This window comes from Loxodonta africana, chromosome 12 (genome assembly GCF_030014295.1).
Source record: "Loxodonta africana isolate mLoxAfr1 chromosome 12, mLoxAfr1.hap2, whole genome shotgun sequence".
Taxonomy (NCBI): Eukaryota; Metazoa; Chordata; class Mammalia; order Proboscidea; family Elephantidae; genus Loxodonta; species Loxodonta africana.
Window position 1 is genome coordinate 73701463 of NC_087353.1, and position 24114 is coordinate 73725576.

Here is a 24114-nt window from a genome sequence, read left to right on the forward strand (position 1 = left end):
ACGTTCATTTGCTTTTCATGATTTGTCACTCCTGCAGATGACATCAGGCAGGCACACACCACCATATTGTAAATCATAAACACAAGGCCCTTGGTCTGTAATAAAGCAACATTCTCCTTCAAATGCATTCAATATGCCTCCTTAAGAGTAATCGATCAAAAGTTGCTTCATAACAAAGATGCCAATATTACAGAAGCCCAAGATGGAGAATTTACTGGAGAGAGAAGAGTGGTCTATTGACCTGCGACAAATGTTCTGGCTGTGCCGTTATTCAAATATTTCTATTGCCTGGAGCCCTGGGTTTTTGTTCACTCTGCAAACATTCATCTGTAGCTCCCAAGCAAATGGGAGGGCTTTTCAACTAAGCCTTCCCTACCTTGCTATTTTGAATTAATGCTATATTTTGGAACTGGCTGTTTGTGGTGTAGTAGTCTGTGGCAGCAAATAGCTGAAGCTGGTGATCAGTCCACATAATCTAAAGGCCACCATTCAGAAGGGAAGGGAAACCAGCTTTTCTCTACTGACAATCACTTTTCCAGGCCCTGCCCGTGTACCATCACTCATTTGATCCTCACAAGCACACAGGGAGTGTCTCAGTTTCCTAGGGCTGCTGTAAAGAAACACCACAAGTGGGTGACTTTAAAGAACAGAAATTTATTTCCTCACAGTTCTGGAGGCTAAAAGTCCAAATCAGGGTCTTGGGTCTATCCTCCTTTCTGGTGTCTGCCAGCAGTCCTCGGTGTTCCTTTGCTTGTAGACAGGACGTCATATGGTGTCTGCCTCCCGCTTCCCTCTCCCTTCCAGTGTACATGTCTGTGTCTATTCTGTTCTTTCTATAACTCAGAAGTGATTAGGCTTGGGACCCACTCTACTCTGGTATGACCTCATTAACATAAGAAAAGGAAAACACATTGCCATTCAGGATCACATCCATAGGTCCAGAACTTATACACACACACACACACATATATGTATATATATATTTGGAAAAATTGAAAAACAGTATGGGGGCAGTGTCTGACCTCTTCTAACTTCACAAGGGGAAAGGAGAATCAAGACCAAGAGCCCAAGGCTGATGCCCATGAGGCTGAGGTCAGACATGCCTTCTCTCTCTGCCATCTTTAACAACTCTGACGCCAGCCATCCCTCCCCCAGAAACTCTCTACTTCTCTACTGGGTTCCATAATTCATTGCAATGGCCACATACAACTCCCAGACAATACTCACCATTATGGGGTTTATTAGGGAAGTAAAAGGTTACAGTTCAGTCTCACGAACACCCAAGGATACCGTTCTTCCATCAGGACAGCCTCTTCCCAGCTGTGGTTGCAGGCACACTTCTCCCTGGCCCTAGGCCTCTGCCCAAAGGCACTCAGCTTTCTCTCTCCATGGGTCGGGAAGCCCACTACGCCGGGTCCTGCTGCCAGGTCTCTGCTGCTGCTTCTCGCTGCCTTTGGTGTTACAGCTGTCTCTCTCTCTCTCTCTCTCTCTCTCTCTCTCTCTGTCTCCTGGTTTCAGAAGCTGCTCAGCGCAGGGATCCCAGGTCCAAAGGACATGCTGACTCTTCTTCCTTGGTGGTGGTGGGAACTTCCCTCTCACACCTCTGGGGTGGCTCATTTCAAGCCCAACAGGATGGCAAAACTGACCAATCCCTTTGGTGGGCCACAATTACCATATCTGCACAGTGCCACTCAATCCCTTGGGTGGAAGTTACAAGAAAGACCATGGCTAGAAAGACCACACACAAAAGTGATCTATCCCACCACTCTTAACCATTGCACCACCAGTGCTCCATGAATATATACTATCTGTCTGTCTATCTGCCTACCCACCTACTGTGTGTGTGCTTTAGATGAAAGTTTACAGCTTGAATTAGTTTCTCATTCAAAAATTTATATACAAATTGTTTTGTGACATTTGTTGCATTCCTTGCAATGTGTCAGCACTCTCCCCCTTTCCACCCCGGCTTCCCTGGGTCTATTTGTCCAGTTTTCCTGTCCCTTTCTGCCTTCTTGTCTTTGCTTTCGGGCAGGCGTTGCGTGTTTGGTTTGGCACACTTGATGTTCCTCAGGCGTGTTATTGTTTGTTTTCAAGGCCTATCTAATCTTTGGCTGAAAGGTGGACTTTGGGAGTGGCTTTAGGTGTGAGTTAGCAGGGTACCCAGGGACCATAGTCTCAGGGGTTCCTCCAGTCTTTGACAGTCAATACGTATTTTTTTTTTTGCGGGGGGAGCAAGTTCAATCCATAACAGGGAGGTAATGGAATCCCCATTTTACAAATGAGGAAACTGAGGCTCAGATCATTTAAGTTGTCCAGTTGATCAGTTGTAGGGCAGGAGTTAGAAGTCTAATTGGTCTGGCTCCACAGCCCATGTTCTTTCCTTGTTAAGATTCTTTGGGGACACAGACCTGTGGTTGTAGAGTCAATTCCGAATCACAGCAACCCCATGTGTTACAGAGTAGAACTGCTCCATAGGGTTTTCTTGGCTCTAATCTTTACAGAAGCAGCCCTGGTGGTGCAGCCGTTAAGCACTCGGTTGTTAACTGAAAGGTCAGTGGTTCAAACCTATAAGCTTGCTGAAAAAGTTGTGGCAGCCTGCTTCCGTAAATATTACAGTCTCGGAAACGCTATGGGGCAGTTCTACTCTGTCCTGTCGGGTCGCTATGAGTCAGAATTGAGTCAACGCCAATGGGTTTGTTTTTTTTTAATCTTTAAGGAAGCAGATCATTAGGCTTCTCTTCTGAGTCACTGCTGAGTGGGTTCCAACAGCCAGCCTTTGGTTAGTAGCCAAGCACAGACTATCTGCACTGCCCGGGGACCTTACAGAGGGACTACCCGAGAGCATTTCCTGATTGGCCAGGGCTGAAGGAGTCCTGGTTCATTCATCCTAGACTCCCTCACCGAAACGCGGACACTGCAGGAAAGAAGCATCCAGGCCCGGTGTGCGGGGGTTCAGGTGATGCCTGGCTCCTCTCCACTCGCTTTCTGGCATGGACACTCAGTGCCAGGTAAGTAAAGTTTTTATAAAATGAAACCAAAACCAAACCCACTGCCGTCAAGTCGATTCCAACTCATAGTGATCCTGTAGGACAGAGTAGGGCCCTCCCAGAGGGTTTCCAAGGCTGTAACCTTTACAGAATCAGACTGCCACATCTTTCTCCCAAGGGGTGGCTGGCGGGCTCGAACCACCTACCTTTCAGTTAGCAGCCAAATGCTTAACCACTGCACCGCCAGGGCTCCAGTTAAAAAACAGGAGAAGAGAATTATCAAATGCCATTTGTCCCATGACTTCAGCCACTGGCTTCTCCTCCACCCGCTTCGCTGCTGCTAACATTGCCATTTTCCCTCCCACTCAGCTGGGTTTGAAGCCTTGGAACCGTTTTGCTAACTTCTCTCTTTCTCTCCACATCTATTTTGCACCCTCAGCAAAAAAGAGATCTTGAAAAAATGCAAATGGGGATCATGTTGCTACTTCACTTAAGACTCTTCTCTCCAAGGCTTATCCTGATTCTTAGGATAAAGTCTAAAATCCTAAACAGGACTTGCAGAGCCCTCCATGATTGTCCAGGGATGTCTGGTTTCTTCCGTCACTGCTCCAATTTGCTCCTGTCCCACCCAATCCAGTAATATTTTCTTAGCTCCCATCCCTCTCATTCTGACTCTTCTGCCCTATCCCCTGCACCCTCAAGGTCATAGCTTAAAAGTCCTTTCCTCCAAGAAGTGTTTTCTGACCCCCAAGACCAGGTTAAACCAAAATGAAAACTGTTGCTGTCAAGTGGATTCCGACTCATAGCGACCCTAAAGGACAGAGTAGAAGTGCCCCATAGGGTTTTGAAGGAGCACCTGGTGGATTCAAACTGCAGAACAGGTTCCACACAGGTTAGGCACCTACTATATGCTCTGGCGGCACCCTGTGCTTTGCCTTTTGTAACATCGCATTAGTAGTTGTCAACAGCTGTCTTCCTCCCTAACCTGCAGAATTACAGGGACACAGCTTCCATGCTCCCCAAGGTACCCCTGCACTTGTCACCTATAGTCACCTGGTTATTCTTCTTGTAGGGAATCTTTTGTATTTGTCGCTCCCTTTCCATTTGCACCATCCCAACTTTTTTCATATAGTACAATTGGCTCTCCACTCCAGTCTCTTCTGTGCTGGGTGACATGCACAATGTGTTAAATACTGCTTTGAACTTGAAGCATTCTTGCTCTAAAATTTCAATTGACTTAACTGTCTACCCCACATACAACCAAAACAATATCCAAAGTTCTTCAAATGTGGTCCCATCTTAGGTTTCCAGTCTTAAAAAAACAGATACCTCTTGTGAGTCTTAGCCCTACAGGAGACTTTTTTTTCTTCCTTTCTTTCCTTCTTTTTCTTCCCTTCATTTTCTTTCCTCCTTCTCTTTCTCCCTCCCTCCTTCCTTCCTTCCTTTGTTCCTTCCCTCTTTTCTCTGTTCCTTCCCTCCTTCTTACCTTCCTTCCTTTTGTCTCTCCCTCTCTCTACTCCTCCCTTTAACTTAACTAAGATTTTAACAATTAATGTCTACTCCTGTGATTACCAAGGAGCCCTGGTGGTGCAATGGTTAAGTGCTTGGCTGCTAACCAAAAGGTTGGTAGTTTGAACCCATAGGCTCTGTAGGAGAAAAGACCTGACAGTCTGCTGCTGTAAAGACTGTAGCCTAGAAAACCCCATGGGGCAGTTCTACACTGTCCTATAGGATTGCTGTGAGTCAGAATTAACCTGATGGCACCCACTTACAACAACTTATGATTACCAACTCCAGTTACGTAGAAGGTTTTTTATTTGTTACGGATGCCTGAACTTCAACCCCCTCTCCCCTCCGCCACACACGCGCACACACACACACACACACACACACACAAACATGAAGAGATTCCTATTTGCTTGGTATGGGGGTCAGATCCCACATCTGAAATTTTTTAAGGTATCCTTAAGTGATTTTAAGTGATTCTAAAGTGCAGGTGGAGTTGAGAACTATGGACCTACCTTTGCTGGGCAGAGGAGAGGACTGGTTTCTTGGCTCGTGGAGTTTATAGTATAGTACTACAGAGCAGTGCTTCTCAATCAGGGGACTGTTTTACTCCCAGGGGACACCTGGTCATGCCTGGAGACTTTCTGCTTGTCACAACTTGCCAAGGAGTGCTACTCATATCTAGTGGGTAGAACCCGGGGATGCTGTTAAAGATCTTGCTGTGCATAGGTGAACCCCACAACAAAGAATTATCTGGCCCCAAATATCTGCAGTGCCGAAGTTGAAAACCCTACTGTAGAGGAAAGTCATTCATGAAATAATCACTCAGGTATATTTGTTCACCAAAGTCAGGGCAATAAAGATGAACGTAGGGTGCATCACAGGGAGACCTGCACTAGCCTGGCCAGGGTGGTCTTCCTTAGGGAACTTCTGAAGGAAGGGTGTAAATGACTCACCCTGTGAAGAGGGCGGGGTGGGAAGAGCACTTCGGGTATACTGGTCTGAAGCTCTGAATTATTCATAGAATTTAGAGAAGATCAAATTGGTGGAATATAAGAATGAGAGAAGTAACTAGGTTCAAGAACTTCAATCTTGATCATCACAGCAATGAGAAATGCGTAGAGAGGCAAGGAGGGTACGCCTACCGCCAGATTTGCATTTGAAAAAGATCCCCCCAGCTGGAGACTGGATTGGAGTGGAGCCAAAGTATCCCGGGTGTCTGGGTGATACATTAAACTAGGATGGTGGTGGTAAAGCTGGAGAGAGGCAAGAGGCATTTAGGGGGTAAATTTGATCATCTCTGTCTATACCTAGCATTTTTCCAGCCTCTAGGAGTTTAATGACACTATTTTCTTTTGCTGGAAATATTTTCCTTGTCTATTTGAAACCCTAACCATTCTTTCAGGTTAAGCTCCAAGTCAAATAAATACCCTAACAAACTCCCTCTGAACACTTGAGCCAATATCACTGCATTTGAAATCCTGTGGTTCTTTGTAGCTTTTCAGGCTTTTACTTGTGATGAACAATTTGTATACATTGGGTTTATCTTCCTTACAAAATGGGAAGGTCCTTGACAGCTGAAATCTGTCTTATTCATCTCTACTTCCCCCACAGCACTTTGGACAGATTTTTTTCTAGATATTTAGTCAAGGACTGTTTGGTGACAAGAAAGAGAAGCCTGTTCAGACTAACTTAAGTTAAAATGAGGCTTATTTTGAGGGAGGCTGGGGTGTAGCAGATGCCCCTTCTTCCTGCCTGCCCAGCATCCATTTCCCGGTAACAGCATCCTAATGCCTCTTTTGACCAAATCCTTTTGCTTTTCTTTACTCCTCCTCATGGTTTGGATGGGCTGATTCCACTCCACAGAGAGTTCTAAGGGTGTATTGACTGGTTGGCATATTCCACTCAACAGGCCACAATGTCCTGGTTCATAGGTCAGTATGTAGACCAAGGAGTCCCTGTGTGGTACAGATGGTTAACACACTTGGCAGCTAACCAAAAGGCTGGCAGTTTGAGTCCATCCAAAGGCATCTGGGAAGAAAGGCCTGCAGACCTACTTCCAAAAATTCACAGCCATTGAAAACCCTATGGAGCACAGTTCTACTGACACACATGGGGTCATAATAAGCCAGAATCAACGGGATGACAACTTAGTTTTATTATGAGAACCAAACCATCCAATGAGCATCAATAGAAAACTTTTTTCTAAACCTACTGAGAATATAGAGTACTGTCTCCACATAGTTGCTAAACTTCTGGGAACTTTTGTGAGCCCACCTAAGAATGAAGCCAACATGGAGGAAAGCAGATGCAAGAGAGAGAGAGAGAGAACCCTGATGACATTGCTTGAGCACCTGTGGCCACTTGTGCCTGGACTTTACAGCTCTGTGAGCCAATAGGTTGCCTTAGTGCTTGAGCTACTTTGAGGTGAGTTTGTGGCACTTGCAACCAAACAAACCCTGACGATGACAATGGGGTATTGTTCAGAATCCAAGGGCAGGAAATTTAGCTATGTCCCCAGGGGCATGGAACTGGGAATTCAAGAGACCAGGCTCTCTATCTTAGAGATGAGGTTGAGCGGGGGACACACGCCTTTCCCATCTGTCTCTTTCTGCATGCCTGTCTGTCTCATTCCCCTCTTTCTCACTCCATATTGGCTATGTCATTATCAGCCAGGTGAGCCTCCAAATAGTGTGACCTCACAGTCAAGTGCCTGGTGGCAACTGAGTTGAGAGCTCCTGAGCCACATTCCAATCCTTGAGGGATGTCCTGATTATCCCAATTCAGATTTCATGTCTATCCTTGTTCCAGCCTATGGCCAAGGCACAGTACCAAAAAGGTCGGTACACACCTAGCAGGCTCTGTGGAAGCAGATTGTGGGTAGGGCATGCAACGTGATGAACATGCTGGTTGTTACATCAATGACTCCAACTCATCATTAACACATACAGTTGGAAATGAGATGGAGTTGTACCAGGGTCAGTTGCAGAGCCAAGGCCCTGGTTGGAGTATCAGGTGACCATTCCAACAAAAGGGAGGGGAGTTCTGACACTGTTATTATTATCCGTGGACAGGAGTTGTGAGCCCAGGGTAAAAGCGAATTACATCTTCCTTTTGCCATAGCTGAGACACAATGCATAAACTTCCTCCTCCGTCTGTCTATGGAGGTATATGTAACGAGCAATGCCTAACAGCCAGTGCTGGGACCAGGCCCTGTGCAGGAGCTGCTCATTCCTCGGAGAAGGAGATGCCCAGGCACTCACTGGGCAGGACTGCGGAGTCCTTGGTATATTTCTGCTTAAGGACATTTCCCAGCGTCTATTTGTCTCATCTGTTCCCCTGAAAAGGTAAAACAATTATAGAGGAGGTGACAGAGCCTCTTACAGAGGATTTTCCCAAGAGCCCCCATCATGGTCCTCGAGGGCCCAAAGACTACCAAGCAGTGCCTCAAGACTCTCACTGGGGTCTGGGAAGATGGAATGCACAAAGCTCCGAGGGGCTGCCCCAACTTCAATTAGCCACTCCACTCTCTTTTATTTTGTGGACTGGGATTCTGCTGCTTTCAAAAATATCCACAGAGACAGAAAGCAGATTAGTGGGTGCCAGGGGCTGGGGAGAGTGGGGAGTGGCTGCTGATGGCTCCAGGGTTTCCGTTAAAAAAAAAGTGGTGAAAATGTCTTAGAAGTAAACAGGGGTGGTGGTCAAACAACATTCTTATCATTAATTTTATGTTCTGTGAATTTTATCTCAATAAAGTCAATAGCTTGATAACTGCCAGTATAAACCTTCTTGTTTAGAAATTAGCTTAGAAGTTGTTTGAGGTTAGTTCGGAAGTTGTTAGCTTATACGAATCACTGTACCTTTCTAAGCCTCAGTTTCCTTATCAGGAAAAGGGGGCTAGCTGGTAATCTTACCTACCTGATGGGATTGACGTAAGGTTTACATGAGAAAACGAGTTTGAAGGCCCATGCACATGGTAGTTATTGCTGTTGTTAGCTGTCACGTTGGCTCAGACTCATGGTGACCCTTCGTAAAGGGGAATGAAGCGCTGCCCGGTCCCACACCATCCCCAGGGTCAGTTGCGGTTCGGACCATTGCACACCACAGGGTTCTCATTGGCTGATTTCCAGAAGTAGATCACCAGGCCTTTCTTCCTAGTCCCTCTTTAGTCTGGAAGCTCCACTGAAACCTGTTCAGCATCATAGCAACACCCAAGCCCCCACTGACAGAAGAGCGGTGGCTGTGCATGAGGTTCACTGGCTGGATTGAACTCGACTCTCCGGAGCGGGAGACCCAGGTTCCACATGGAAGGGGAGAAACTCTGTCATGGAACCACCAGTACACATGGTAGGCCCTCAAAAAATGTAAGCATCCCCCCTCCATATGCTTCTTAGTCCTAGTTTCATGATTCCAGAATGATGTGCTAGCCACTGGGAACATTGTTGGAGTTTTAGCAGGGACAAGACGTGACGAGAGGGTTTGATTCTCACATGGCATTGAACTGGAGTTCCATTTTGTTTGCCCTTTCTGTTTCTTTCCCCAGAGTCTGTCTGGGGTCCAGCATGTCTAAGCCAAACTCTTCTCTCCCTACCTGCTTCAGAACCTGCCTAAGAATCCTGATGGGGGAACAGAGGACCCAGGATGAATTGCCCGTCTCTAAAGTCAGCACCTGTTCAGAGGCTACCCTGAAAGTGAATGATGACTGGCAGGGATCACTTGCTGAAACGGGCTGACGAATGGGGACTCATACAGTCACAGTAAAGATTGCGATACTGTTAGGAGACCAGATGAGATTTTTCTAGACTGCAATAGGCTGCAATCATCTTGTTATGTCAGCTTGTTTATTGTTTTGGGTCTTGACTTATTTTCTCAGTGCAAGGTGCATACAAAATAACTCTGCTGTGGAGACTATAGTAATTTGGGAAGCAGACATTTAACCTCACTGGTGTCCCCCCATTAATTAGCAAAATGGGCCACCCGAGGGGGGATGGCTCCCATGCCTTGTTCAGGAATGCTCTATCATGGTAGAAATTTCACACCCAGTAAATTGCTAATGAAAATGTCATTTTCTGCTGAGTTTACCTGACATACTATTTATCTTACCACTGGCATTAGAGACAGAATTACTGTCAGATTTACTACCAAAAAAAAGTGAATTGATTTTTAATTAGGGTTGCTCGAACTAAAGGTTAAAGAGGGGTTTAAAGAAATGGAGCTGTGGTTTTTCTCCTTAAGTATCCCCGAGGCTGCTGGCTACTCCTGAGTATGGTGAGAGGCTGGCACAGACATTATCACAGAAAATGCTCCATGGTTAACCCTCCGTGCTCTCGTTCGGAGCAGGCACGCCGACAAATGCTTCTCCATCCCTGCAGCCATCCCTTTTGCAAGCCAGGGTGTCAGAGTGTCAAAGTAGAACAGATTGCTTTGGTTTGTGTAACAAGGGTCGCTAAAATTGCAATCTTACCTTTGCAGACAACTTGGGGAATACTCCGATAACCTCGTGCAGGCATTTCATATACAGGCAATTATAGGCAGATAGATCCGAGTGTCCAGAAGAATCATAACTTCCCTTTGCCTGATTTATAAGCTGTATCCTTACTTTTTCATAATGCCATTTATAATATCAACCCCATATAGGCAGCTGTCTATGGGAGTTGTTTTCTCCAAAGCATATGCTGGCACCAGGCTGGCCTGGAGACAAGATACTGGAGGCAAACTCCTTGGGAGAGCTGATCTAAAGGAGAGGTTATGAGCTTGGGGTCTGGGGTCATGAGCTGTGTAATGGTGGACAGGTTGCTTAACCTCTCGGAGGTCCAGTGTCCTCTTCTGTAAATAGGGAGTAACAATAGTTTCTACACTACAGGGTTGTTGTCTGTAGTAAATTAACTATCTGGTGTAAATGCTTTAACCCCATACTCGATTCATAGTAAGCAGTCAGTATTAGTCAAGAGTCCCTGGGTGGTAAAAATGGTTAACATGCTTGACTGCTAACCGAATAGTTGAAAGTTCAAGTCCACACAGAGGTACCTCTAAACAAAGGCCTGGTGATCAATCTACTTCTGAAAAATCAGCCATTGAAAAGTCTGTGGAGTACAGTTCTACTGTGACACATATGGGGCCACCATGAGTTGGAATCGACTTGACGACAACTGGTTTTAAGTATTAGCTATCATTGTTGTTGTATTGTTGTTAGGTGTTGTCAAGTCTATTTTCAACTCATAGCTACTCCATATGACAGAGTAGAACTGCCCCATAGGGTTTTCTTGGCTGCAATCTTGATGGAATCAGATCACCAGGTCTTTTCTCCCGCCGAGCCACTGGGTAGGTTCAAACTGCCAACCTTTGGGTTTGCAGCCGAGCACTTAACCTTCTGCACCACCAGGGCTCCTTTAGCTTATCATTAGAAGGGCAGAATACGGTGACAAAAATAAGATCGAAAACTTGATGGGAGACTGTGCTTATTCTCCCAAATATCTGTTAATGTGTATGACGTCACTAGACACCCACTGGCAATGTTGCCTTCAGATATAGACTCAATTATCTCTCCTGATGTGGGAAAAATGATCCCCACTGCTCACACTTGAGTCTTGCTCTTCAGATTCCCCAGCTCTTTCCCTACAGCCACATTGAGTGCCCACTGGGCCATTAGAAGTCTGTCCTTCCTCACCCTGGTGCTCCATCTCCATGACACCTGGGTTTCCTGTTACCCATACTCCTTACCCCTACTCTGGAAGTCAGAGAACAAGCCATTGAGGTGAGAGGATGAAGAAGACAAAGAATGCTGCAGCCCTCAGCATCATGAGTTTGAAAGCATTGGTGCCCTGGAGCTGCAGAAATGCTAGAAGAATCTCCAGGCTGCCTTTTGGCCGGTTTCCCATAGGAAGCCATGACTTGTCCTGTCTGATAAGTTCTTGATGCCTTAAACAAAAGAGATTATTGGAAGGAAGGACACGAGTGTCTCAAAGTGGTATTTTGGAACTAAAGGATGTCTGAAAATAGCATCCTTACACTTTCCGTCGGGGCAGGAAGGACCTGGGAAGAGAGGACATTAAGTCTGGAAAAGCCACTATGATTGCTGGGCATTATGGGCCCCTGATGGGTAAGAGGGCTCTCTGCCTGTGTGGCGGTGCACTCTGACTGATGGGCTGCTGGGAGGCAGGGGAGTTTGCGATTAAGTTCAGGTAGGGCACACCCTCTCTGTGGACAGCGCCAGCGAGACTCAGCAAGCCGAGCCCGTTTAAACAGCAGGAAGGGAAGACAGGTGATGAGTTTATGTCTTTCCTCCCAAGCCTGACCTGGATGCTGATGAGGCCGTAAGTGGCCAGATGAGAGCTGCTTCCTCCTCCATCGCCCTGTGTGCTCATGCGCTGTCTGTTTTCTGATGCGTACCTTGAGTCCCCCGCAAAGAATCCCTGACTCACAAGCCATCATAGAAATACAGGTCCCTAGAAGGTACAAACAGTTTGCACTTGACTGCTAACCTAACAGTTGTGGTTCAAACACACTTAGCTGGACCGTGAAAGAAAGTCCGGGTGATCTGCTTCCATTAAGATGACAGTCAAGAAAACCTTACAGAATGGTTTGACTCTGTAACGTATGGGGTTGCTGCAAGTCAAAATCGACTCCACAACCAAGAACAGCAATGGCAATTTGTATTTAATGCAGATTCCCTGGGAGATGTGGAGGTGAGGTACTAGACCTCTTAGTAGGCAATTTAAAAATCCATGGTAACCTGTTGACTGTGTGATTCTGACTCGTGTCAGAGTAGAACTGTACTCCAAAGGGTTTTCAATGGCTGATTTTTTTGAAAGTAGATCACCAGGCTTTTCTTTCAAGATGTTTCTGGGTAGACTTGAACCTCTAACCTTTTGGCTAGCACCGTTCGCACTGCCCAGGGGCTCCAAAAATCCATGATAGACAAGCCTGTTCACCAAATTTCCTTCTCTCTCATGTTGTCTCTGAGGGATTCTTTCTCTTTCCTTCTACATTGGTGGTCAGTTGGCAAACTTTTTAATGGCCAGATGGAATATATCTTAGGCTTTGCCTGCCAAGAGACAAAATCAAAGACATTATGTAGGTACTTATGTAACCATTTAAAATGTAACCTTTTAGAAATGCGACCCCATGTGTTGGGGTAGAGTACAACCGTGCTCCATAGGGTTTTCTTTTGGGAGCAGATCACCAGGCCTTTCTTCCAAGGCACCTCTGGGTAGGTTCAAGCCACCAACCTTTTGGTTAGTAGTCAACTGCTTAACCGTTCGCACCACCAAGGGATTCCTTTCAGGGCTCAAGGGCTGTACAAAAAGCCAGATTTCGTAGGTGGCAGAGCTCCGTCCAACACAGTTCTTGAATTCTTGAATCCATATTTTGCCTGGCTTCATTGAGGCATTTCAGAGCCTTCAGACCCCATGTCTCAGCTTCCTAGTGTTGCTGTAGCAGAAATGGCACACGTGGGTGGCTTTCACAAGCAAAAATGTAATTTCTCACAGTCTAGGAGGCTAGAAGTCTGAATTCAGGGCACTGGCTTTAGGGCAAGGCTTTCTCTCTCTGCTCTGGGGGAAAATCTCTAGCATTCTTCCTGGCGTTCCCTGGTGATCTTCACGTGGTATCTGCTGTCTTCCCCTCATCTGTGCTTGCTGCTTCTGTCCATAATCTGCCCCTTATATATCTCAAAAAGTGATTGGCTTAGGATGGACCCTACACTGATATGGCCTCATTAACATAACAAAAAAAAAACCCTATTCCCAAATGGAATTACAACCACAGGTAGAGGGGTTAGAATTTACAACATATATTTTTGAGAGTCATAATTCAGTCCCTAACACCCCACAACGAATAGTTAATGGGCTCCAAACAGTTAACAGGAGCAAACTTGAATGAAAATGATCGGAGTTAAAGATAACTCCTTTTTTTTTTTTTGCCTTGTCATAGAAGGAAAGATTGGGAACATTGGTGGAAAGGGACCAACATCTCAGGGTTTCTGCCCATGAGTCAATGAAATTAGGTCATGTTTCAAAGTGAGGGTAATACCTCTTGGTCTGCTCTGAGGAGAAATGGCCCAGTGATTTGTGGAGGTGAGCTAGACCCGCTATTGCTATGTCCGTGTTTGTGTCCAGCTTGACTACAAGGTCTATACATCCATCGGGTAAGATAAGGCTCCTTAATGCTGGGCTTATTTCTCTTCAGAAACTTCCAAAGACAAATCACCCAGCTACCAAACCACAGACAAAATCTGGATTTCTCTAGCCACAGCAGCCAGCAATGGTTGCATTGTCATTTATTCATTTGTTCAACAAACATTTTATTAAACACCTACCATATTCAGAGAGAAAAGATAGAGCCACTGACCTTGGGGAGAAAAATTTACATCAATGGACAAATACAGAATAGTCTCGTGAGTGCTAGGATAAGGATCTGCCCAGCTACCATGCCAATGGATGGGAGGGACAGCTCTCCAGACTGGGGAGGGACAGAAAAGTCTTCCCCCAAAAAGGGCCATTAGTCCAGGAAGTGGTGGTTCTGTGGTAGAATCCTACCCTTCCATGTGGGAGACCCGGGTTTGATTTCTGGCCAATGCACCTCACGGACAGCCACCACCCATCTGTCAGTAGTGGCTTGAGTGTTGCTCTGATGCTGAGCAGGTTTCAATAGAACTTCTAGACTAAGATGGTCTAGGAAGCAAGGCCTTCTACTTCTGAAAATCAGTCAGTGAAAACCAGATGGATCACAATAGTCCAATCTCCAACCAATCATGGGGATGGTTAAGAACTGGGCAGCGTTTCCTTCCATTGAGAATGGGGTTGCCATGAGCTGGGGGCTGACTCCATGGCACCTAACAATGACAACAGTCAAAAGCAGAGATGGGGTGAGGTATCCAGGGAAAGGTCTGCAAGCATATAAAAGCACAGAAGAACCTAGTAGATAAAGAGAAGTAAAAGTGTCTGAGGTGGAAGGAGTGTTTGTGTGTGTGTGTGTGTGTGTGTGTGTGTTGGAACAAGGACGATGCTGGAGCACAGTGGAAGGAGATTAGGCCTACCAGTTAGGGAGGAAAAAGAAAATGAAAGTCCCTCTCTGCCCTACTTAGGTTTGCCCTTTATACGTAGAAGCCTTTGGAAAATTTAAACAAACGAGTGATGTGCAAGCCGCCAAGAGAGCAAGCAAGCAAGAGAGTAAAGAGGAAGTCAAATTGCCTTTTGTGACCTAACCTCATCTGTCCTATTGTATCCATCACATTCTGTTTATCAGAAGCAAATCACTAAGTTCTCCCCATACTCAAGAAGATCGGTATTAGGCTCCACATTTTTAAAAGAAGAGCATCAAAGACGTATTGTGGACATATTTTAAGACCACATGTACTTTAACATTGATGTCCCTTTGTCTAAGCCAGTGGTTTCAACTGGGGATGATTTTGCCCTTCCCCACTCCTAGAATAGGTTTGGTGACGTCTGGAGATATTTTTGGTTATCACAACTGCAGGGGGTTGTGCTAATGGCATCTAATAGGCAGAGGCCAGGGATGCTGCTAAACATCATGCAATGCACAGAGTAGACACCCACAACAAAGAATTATTCAGCCCAAAGTGTCAATATGCTAAGATTGAGAAACCCTGGTCTAAGCTGTTATTAGCTGTGTGACTTTGGGCAAATTAATTACTTTCTGTAAGCCTCAGTGAAAGTAATTGATTTGCCCAAAGTCACACGGCTAATAACAGCTTAGGCCGGGGATTCTCCATCTTACTTTCTCTAAACCTCAGTTGAAGTCCCTGGGTGTTGAAAATGGTTAAGCACTTAACTATTAACTGAAAGGACAGTGGTAAAAACCCACCCAGAGGTGCTTCAGAAGACAGGCCTGGCAGTCTGCTCTCAAAAGATCATTAAAAAAAAAAAATAGCCGCTGAAAACTCAATGGAGCAGTTCTGCTCTGCACTCATGGGTTGCCATGGGTCAGAATTAACTCAACGGCAACTAACAAGAAGCCTGTTACCTCAGCTGTAGAATGAGGACGAAATATAATCTATCTGATAGCAAAGTGAGATGAAATCTGTAAAACTGTCAGTCAAAAGTGTACCCAGTCTGGGCTAGAGCCCACGCTAGGTACAGGGGACCTGGAGGTGAACTACATAAGCATGGTCTCTAACCTCATTGCACTTGTGTGTCTGAAGCCTTAACCGTGGGCTGAGTTTTAGTATAATTCATCATGCATACGTCATTGTTCCCTGTCTGTGAAAATCCTGGAGACAGGGAGCAGTTCTCTTCCTATGTTCAGCCTGCTCTGGTGCCTAGCAACGTGCTGTACACTGAGCAGATACTCAGTAAATATGTGTTGAATTGATTTCCACCTGCTTGCTTTTGGAAACGATGATTATTTGGGTGATTTTAAAGTTCTAGAGATTGGAAAATGAACAATCTAGACAGTAACAGCTTTCAATTATTTTAGAAGAGCGTGAGGAAGGAAACACTATATTAAGCAGAGTCTCCAATTGTGTGATACATCCTGATTTGAGAAATGTTAAAATTTGGAAAACAAAGCAAATATGCATCACAGAGGAAATGTAGTCATTTCATCTGTTGGTTTCCTAGTCTGCTAATTTTGAGTACAGGAAACCTGTGTGCCAATTCCTCTATTATTCTTCCTATAGACGTGTTTGTAGCGTCAGGGTATTCATTTTCTATCGCTGCTGTAACAAATGACCTGAAACGTAGTGGCTTAACACAAATTTACGGGCTTACAGTTTTTTAGGTCAGAAATCCAACATGAATCTGGAGAGGGGAATCCGTTCCCTTGACTTTTCCAGATTCTAGAGACCCCCAACATTTCTCAGCTTTGGCCCCCTTTTCCCTCTTCGAAGCCAGCAATGACACATTGAGTTCTCATATTGCATCATTCTGACCTTCTCCCATAGTCCTATCTCCCTTTGATTCTCCTCTGCTGCTTTTAAGGACTGTCATGATTGTTCAAATGGTTTGCACCTGACTGCTAATCAAAAGGTTGATGGTTTGAATCCACCCTCAGGAGAAAGGCTTGGCAATCAACTTCCATTAAGGTGGTTGTTGCTGTTGTTGTTAGGTGCCATCAAGTCAATTTCAACTCATTGCGACCCTGTGTGACAAGAGTAGAACTGTGCCATAGGGTTTTCTTGTCTGTAATCTTTACAGGTGAAGATCACCAAGTGTTTCTCCAACAGGGCCACTAGGTAGGTTCAAACTGCCAACCTTTTTTTTGCTTAGCAGCCGAGCACTTACTGTTGGCACCACCAGGGCTCCTTCCTTTAAGGTTACAGCCAAGAAAACCCTATGGAGCAGTTTTGCTCTGGAACACATGGGGTCACCACGTGTCGGAATCAACTTGACAGCCACAGGTTTGGTTTTGGTTTGGTGATTACATCAGGTCCACCTGGATGATCCAGGATGACCTCCCTACTTAAGGTCAGCTGATTAGCAACCTTATTTCCACCTGCAATCTTAATTCCCCTTTGCCATGTACCCAACATATTCCTAGGTTCCTTGGATTAGGATGTGGACATCTTTGGGGGTGGGGGGGCATTCCGTGATAGCAAAGAAACCATTAAATTGTGGTGTTGTAAAGATAATCCAAACCACACCTTGTAACATAGGGAAGGTTGTCTGGGCTTTACGTTATCCAGTTGGATGGATTCATTACAGTCGGTGCTGTAGGAGCCAGTAAAATATTGCCTTTCTGTGCTGCTTGTCACTGGGTAAAGTGAGACTCAATCCCTTTCTACATAAGCAAACGGAACCTATAAACCTCAATTTGGCTACTCCACTGTTGCAACATTACGTTGCTCAGTGTCATGAAACGTGACTCCTCAAAAATCTATTATGTGACAAGCCGGGTGGTTTATGACACAAATATTGTATTTTGCACACTTCATTTGCAGTTAAATTATTGAACATCTGACAACACAGGCCACGTTCTGTTTCTTAGTGCAAATCCATTAGAGAGGCTTTTTTTTTTTTTTTTTTTGGTTGTTGCCGTTAAATTAGGGCTTTAACATTTCCAAACGTGAAGCGTGAATTTATTTTATAATGATTAAAAATCATTTTGTAATTAGATTTGAATGAACAGGGAGTTATTGGAAAAACCTAACATTCAGCTTCTGAGGGAGCAAGTCCAATGCTTATGTTTTCATGGTATTTACTGTTGCATCGCTTGGCTATTTGGTAAAAGAGGAAATGAAGGCCAAAGGGGAAATGACCAATGAGAGTTGATAAATCTCCAGAAAGATTTTAACTTTGATTCACATTCTGAGATGGGTCAAGCTTTGGATTTTTAAAGGCCTGGATTGCCCCAGGTTCCCGGTGATTAGGCCACTTATTGCCTGCGACTGATGTCATAACCTGCTGGGGCTAGGCAATTAATGAGAATGAGTGAAATCTGCCTGATATTAGGGAGTGGTGAGGACTGTGGAAAAATGGAGAATATATGCTCTGCCTAAAGGGATAGCTGCTACTCAGCTCCAACTGGTTTTTTCATAAGGGATGGGAACCTAGTAGCCTTGCCCAGTTTTTCAACTTTTCACACACATACACACACAGTTTTGAATTTTTATGTAACATCTTCAGATTTCAAAATATAGACTATTAATACAAAACTGAAAAACGAAACTGTTAAGGCCAATAAAAAATATGTACTGTCCCAATATGGCCCAAGGTTCCTTCCTTTCAGATTTCCAAATTCCAATGTGCGAAGCATACCATACAAAAAAAAAAAAAAACTCATTCCCATCTAGTCAGTTCCAACTCTTAGTGACCCTAAAGGACAAAGCAGAACTTCCCCATAGGGTTTCCAAGGAGTGCCTGGTGGATTCAAACTGCCAGCCTTTTGGTTAGCAGCGGTAGCTCTTAACCACTACACCACCAGGGTTTGCAGGCATACCATATGTAGTAACAATATAAATAAGCGCTGTAAGGGCAATACAGTGAGGTGTGGTTTACAGTAGACTCTGGAACCAAGTTGCCTGTTTCAGCCCTAGCTTGTGCCTCTACTAGCCTTAGAACCAAAAAACCAAACCCAGTGCCGTCAAGTCGATTCCGACTCATAGCAACCCTATGGGACAAAGTAGAACTGCCCCATGGAGTTTCCAAGGAGCGCCTAGTGGATTCAAACTGCCAACCCAAGTTACTTAATATCTGTGCCTCCCTTTCAGCTTCATCTTCACATAGTCTGTAAATATTAATATCTATGATACAAGAACATTGTGAAGGTTGAGTTAATTTCTGTTTAATTGTGTTTTTGTTGTTACAGATAAGAAAACCAAGGACACTCATCTTCAGAGTTTAGGTAACTACTCAAGGTCACATGGTTGGTAAGTGTGACTTTATACTTTGCTCCTTATGTGTCACTGTTGGTGAGAGTGTCATGATTGTCTTGTAATTGGCTTAAAAGTGGGAAAAGATGTGGTCCATGATATGGCCGCTAAAATGCCTAAAGTCCATTTTATTAGCACTTGATTTTTTTTTTTTTTTTGATAAATATGCCAACCAACCAACCAGTTGCTGTTGAGTCGATTTCGATTCATGGTGACCCCATGTGCGCCAGAGTAGAACTGTGCTCCACAGGGTTTTCAATGACTGATTTTTCAGAAGTAGATTGCCAGGCCTTTCTTCCAAGGCTCCTCTGGGTGGGCTTAAGCCTCCGGCCTTTAGGTTAGCAGCCAAGTGAGTGAACCACTTGCCCCACGCAGGGAGATAAATCTGCCATGTGAATAGAAATAAATGCCCCTTACATGCTGATTTAAAATATAAAATTATATTTTCCAATAGCAGATTGGTATTTACACTAGCATGTTCTTGCTCATTCAGTGTTTTACTCTGGTTACTTATGTATTATGTTCATTTTAATGTTGAAAAGATAATAATTTGTGGGTGTGCTAAAGAAAGAAGAAAGAAAGGGAGGGAAGGAAGGAGGGAGGGAGGGAGGAAGGCCGGCTTTGATCCTCTGACCTGAGCTGATTGGCTTGTTCTCTCATAGTTGGAATTTGGAACAAGATTAAAAGTGTTCTCATGTCCCTTGTAATCCCTTCAATAGCTCCCTATTTCCCTTGGTTAAATCTTCATTCTTTGGCATGGCTTTTGGGGCCCTGTGTGATCTGGTCTCTCTGGACCCTAGCACAGATCACGCCCTGCTTGCGTTGTGTTCCAGCCCCACTGATCATTCTCAGAATACATCACATCCTCTTTACCTCCTGGAAGTGTACATGTTATTCCCTCTGCCTGCAACATTTTTCCCCCATTCTCCTTTTTTTTTGTATGTTTTTTTGAGTGTTTGTTTCTTGGACTTAGAAGCAAAAAGCTGAGTGAATCATATCTCCTAGCACCTAGCACATCATCATACTCGGCCAAAGGGCAGTCCTTGTCTTATTTCATTATTCATTTATTCCTTCCCCTATACATCCAGTCCCCAGTATCCTTTCCCTTCCCTATGGGCACCCATTCTCAAGTTTGATATGTACCTGTAAATATAAAATATGTAGAGTTGTTTTCATTTTGAATGCGTTTTTTTTATTATGGTGAAAATATACACAACGAAATATATACCAACTCAACAATTTCCACATGTATAATTTAGTGACATTGATTACATTCTTTAAGTTGTACAACCATTCTGGGTAACCTTTTCCAAATTATTCCACCATTGTTCATGGAAACTGAATTCCCCTAAGCAAAAGCTCCCTTCCCCCCTCCCTCCCACCCCCAAAACCAAAACCCCGTTGCCTCCCAGTCCAGTCCATTCTGACTCATAGCCACCCTTTAGGACAGAATAGAACTGCCCCATAGGGTTTCCAAGGCTGTAATTCTTAAAAAAACAGACTGCCTCATCTTTCTCCCAAAGAGCCACTGGTGAATTAGAACTGCTGGCCTTTTGAATAGCAGCTGAGCACTTAACCACTCACCACCAGGGCTCCTTTCCAGTCCCAGTAGCCACTAATTATCTTTGGTCTCTATCTATTTGCTTATTTCGCATAAGTGAGATCATTATAGCATTTGTCCTTTTGTGACTGACTTATTTTGGTCAGCATGATGTTTTCAAGGCTCATCCATGCTGGGCATGCATCAGGACTTCGTTTCTCTTTATGGCTGGGTAATAGTCCATTGTGTGTCTATGCCACATTTTGTATATCCATTCATCTGTTGATGGACATTTCTGTTGTTTCCATGTTTCGGCTATTGTGAAAAGTGCTGGGATGAACACTGGCACACAGATGTAAATGTGTTTTTAATTTACTTAAATAGCATTTGTTGTAAACCTCATTCTGCGTCTTCCTTCACTCAACACGGTCCTAAGGTCTACCTTTATTACTGTTTATGTATTTAGCTTGTGGCTACCACACGCTGTAAGATTTTCTGTAATGTGCACTTACCACATTTTATTAATTCAATCCCCTAATAATGGACACCTGGGTGGCCTCCAACTTCTTAATACTACAAACGAACTTGATGCTACAGATTCGTGCCTTTATGGATCTAAGTGAGAATTCCCCTGGGATATGTACCTAGGAGAGAGGTTAACAGGCTCTCAGACACCCACATACGGAAGTTCACCAAGTTTCACCAGGTTCCTTTTCTGAAGAGCTTTACCAATTAACACTCCCTCCGGGGAGGAAGGAAAATTCCTGGCCCCATGCTTCTTGGCATTTGCACCATCACTTTGCCCTTCTGAGGGGTGGGAAGTTGTATTTTATTGTTTTCGTTTGCATTTCTCTGGTTATTAAGGAGGTTGAGCATCTCTTCAGATATCATAGAGCTATTCAGCTTCCCCATATCTGAATTGCCTGCCAGCTCACTGTTCTTTCCATTGGGTTTCCTGTCTTTTCTTCTCGATCTACAGGCATGCCTTGTACATTCTAGATATCTCTCCCTCCTTGGTTTGGGATGTTGTAAATGTGTTCTCGTGGTCTGTCATGTGGTTGTTAACCTCCCTCTCCTTTGTCTGGCTGACTCCAATTCAGTCTTCAGTATCAGCCTAGACATTGTTTCCTCCATGAGGCCCTGTGCAAGCCTTCCCTCCCTCCCCCTGGATTCTAGCTTAACCACCCTTGCACACTCCTACAGGCCCCTGTGTCTCCTCTGTCTCCAAGTTTATCGCTCCATCATAATCACCTGTGTGATTACCACCTTCCCCAAAGTAAGTCTGAGTTCCCTAAGGCTACATATAGGTCATGTCTTGCTCATTGTGGCACCCCCAGCAGCTATTTCAAGGCTTAGAATGAAGGACCAGAGCAAATATTCATTGAATCAATGAGAAGAAAACTCTTGTTAAATGCTTCCTGTGCATCTAACCTGATATATGAGCATTATATACAATGATCCATTGAGCCATCCCAATGACCCTCCAATGGAAGATTTGTTATCCCCATTTTACAGATGAGAAAACAGAGGTGATACATGGTATATATGCTGAAGGCAGTGTGGGTGACCATAAACATGTGCTATTTTCTGCAGTCATTATATATATACAGCCATAGCTCAGGCTGCCAGATCAGGAATTTGAAAGTTCTTGCCCAAAACGTAATCATTTATTTGCCCGCAAATATTTCTTTTTTCTTAACATGGTTACGTGGCAGCTGTGGTCTGCCCTGGCCTCTCTTCCAGCCCCAGCTCTACATCACCACCACCCTGTTCTCTCTCTCTCTGAGTTCTAGGAACTCTGGTTCTTGCAGTTCCATAAATTTGTTCCTTCTTTCTAGAGTAGCGCTTCTCAATCTTCAATGCAGACATAAATCACCCAGAGATCTTGTTAAAATTTTGGATTCTTATTTATTACATCATCTGAAGCTAATAAACTCCCAGGAGATGCTGATGCAGCTGGTCTGTAGACTACTCTTTGAGTAGCTAGGAGTTAGACTACTCTTCACTCAGCCCTTCTCCCACCTCTTGACTACTCCTACTTCAGAGTTTAGATTAAATATATCTCAAGGAATCCTCTTCTAACCAGACCATTTTTGTTAGGTGCTGTCTAGTTGGCTACGACTCATGGCGACCCTATGTATAACAGAACAAAATGTTGCCCAGTCCTGCACCATCCTCATAACCGTTGTTGTATTTGAGCCCATTGTTGTAGTCACTGTGTGAATCCATCTTGTTCAAGGTCTTCCTCTTTTTTCCTGACCTTCGACATTACCAAACATTATATCCTTCTCCAGGGCTTGGTCCCTCCTGATAACATGCCAAAGTAAGTGAGATGAAGTTTCTCCAACCTCAATTCTAAGGGTCATTCTGGTTGTACTTCCTCCAAGACAGATTTCTTCATTTTTTCTGGCAGTCCATGGTATATTCAACACTCTTTGCCGATGCTGTAATTCAAATGCACCAATTCTTCTTCAGTCTTCCTTTTTTTATTGTCCAACTTTCACATGCATATTAGGTGATTGAAAAGACCATGCCTTGGGTCAGGAAACCAGACTAGACCAGAAAATATGTGTTCATAGAAACCTGTCATTGTTTCTTGAAGTTCTAAGACCACCATATTAATGAGTCATCAGTTGAGTTGTTTCCTGTCTGTCTCCCCAACTAAAGTATAACTCCATGAAGGCAAGGAGCCTCAACCTCAGTCTTCGTAGTCCTGCATGCCCCCAATTACTCACCCATAATAGGATCTCAGTAAATAAGTATTGAATGAAAGAAGGACTAAATGGAGAAGAACGTCCCAACATCTTTGATTCAGAGACCCCAGGACAGTGAGTTTTTAAGCTCTTTTGGGCCATCAATCTCTTGAAGAGTTTGAACAAAGCTATCCCCAGAAAAGCCTCTCCCAGAGCTTTTGCCTAGCACTGCATTCTGTTACAGGAGGTGAAGAATCACTGCCCTATGTAACTCTAATCACGGTGCATCTCCTCCCAGGAGCACCAGGAGCTCAACTAGATCTTCCCTCCCTCCCTTTCATCTCAGACTCCCCCTGTCAGTCTGCGTTAGGTGTAGGATAGGGGAGGACTCTAAACACAGTTACAGTGTCTTCACCTCTAAATTCACTCACTGCCCAGCCAGTGGCAAAGGGCATATGAAAGTGGGGGAGCAAGGACGGGGCCCGGCCGGTGGGGGAGAGACTAAAACAAACAAACAAAAAAATCATTGCTGTTGAGTTGATCTGACTCATAGCAACCCTACAGGACAGAGTAGAACTGCCCCTTAGTGTTTCCAAGGAGCATCTGGTGGACTCAAACTGCCGACCTTTTGGTTAGCAGCCATAGCTCTTAACAACTACGCCACCTGAAAATCAACAAATCAGTCAGCCCTTACTGAATTCGGATTTGACAGAAGCTAGAAATCACTTCACCCAGCAATGGGCTGGCTTTTAAGTCAAGGGCTCTAATGAATGGTCCGAACTCTAAAACATCTCAAAGATGTTCCTCTCCACAGTCCTTTCTGTGCCTGTATGGAAGAGTCCTGGGAGGCACAAATGGTTAAAGGCTCAACAACTAACTGGAAGTTTGGCAGCTTGAACCCACGCAGAGGAAGAAAGGCTTGGCTATCTGCTTCTGAAAGGCCACAGCCTTGAAAATCCTATGGAGTACAGTTCTACCCTGACACAGGGTCGCCATGAATCCGAATAGGCTCTACAGCAACTATTTATTATTATTATTTAATGTCTTCCAGAGACAGAA

The 24114-nt window shown here is 44.5% G+C and overlaps 1 long non-coding RNA gene across 1 annotated transcript in view; it reads left to right on the forward strand.

Annotated features, from left to right (window-relative positions):
* Nucleotides 1-1967: 1967 nt before the first annotated feature.
* Nucleotides 1968-24114, forward strand: part of LOC104847096 (uncharacterized) — a 110141-nt gene continuing 87994 nt past the window's right edge. The window contains exons 1-2 of the long non-coding RNA XR_776076.3: nucleotides 1968-3008; nucleotides 18759-18819. This is a non-coding gene — a long non-coding RNA (uncharacterized LOC104847096). The remainder of the gene's footprint in view (nucleotides 3009-18758; nucleotides 18820-24114) is intronic.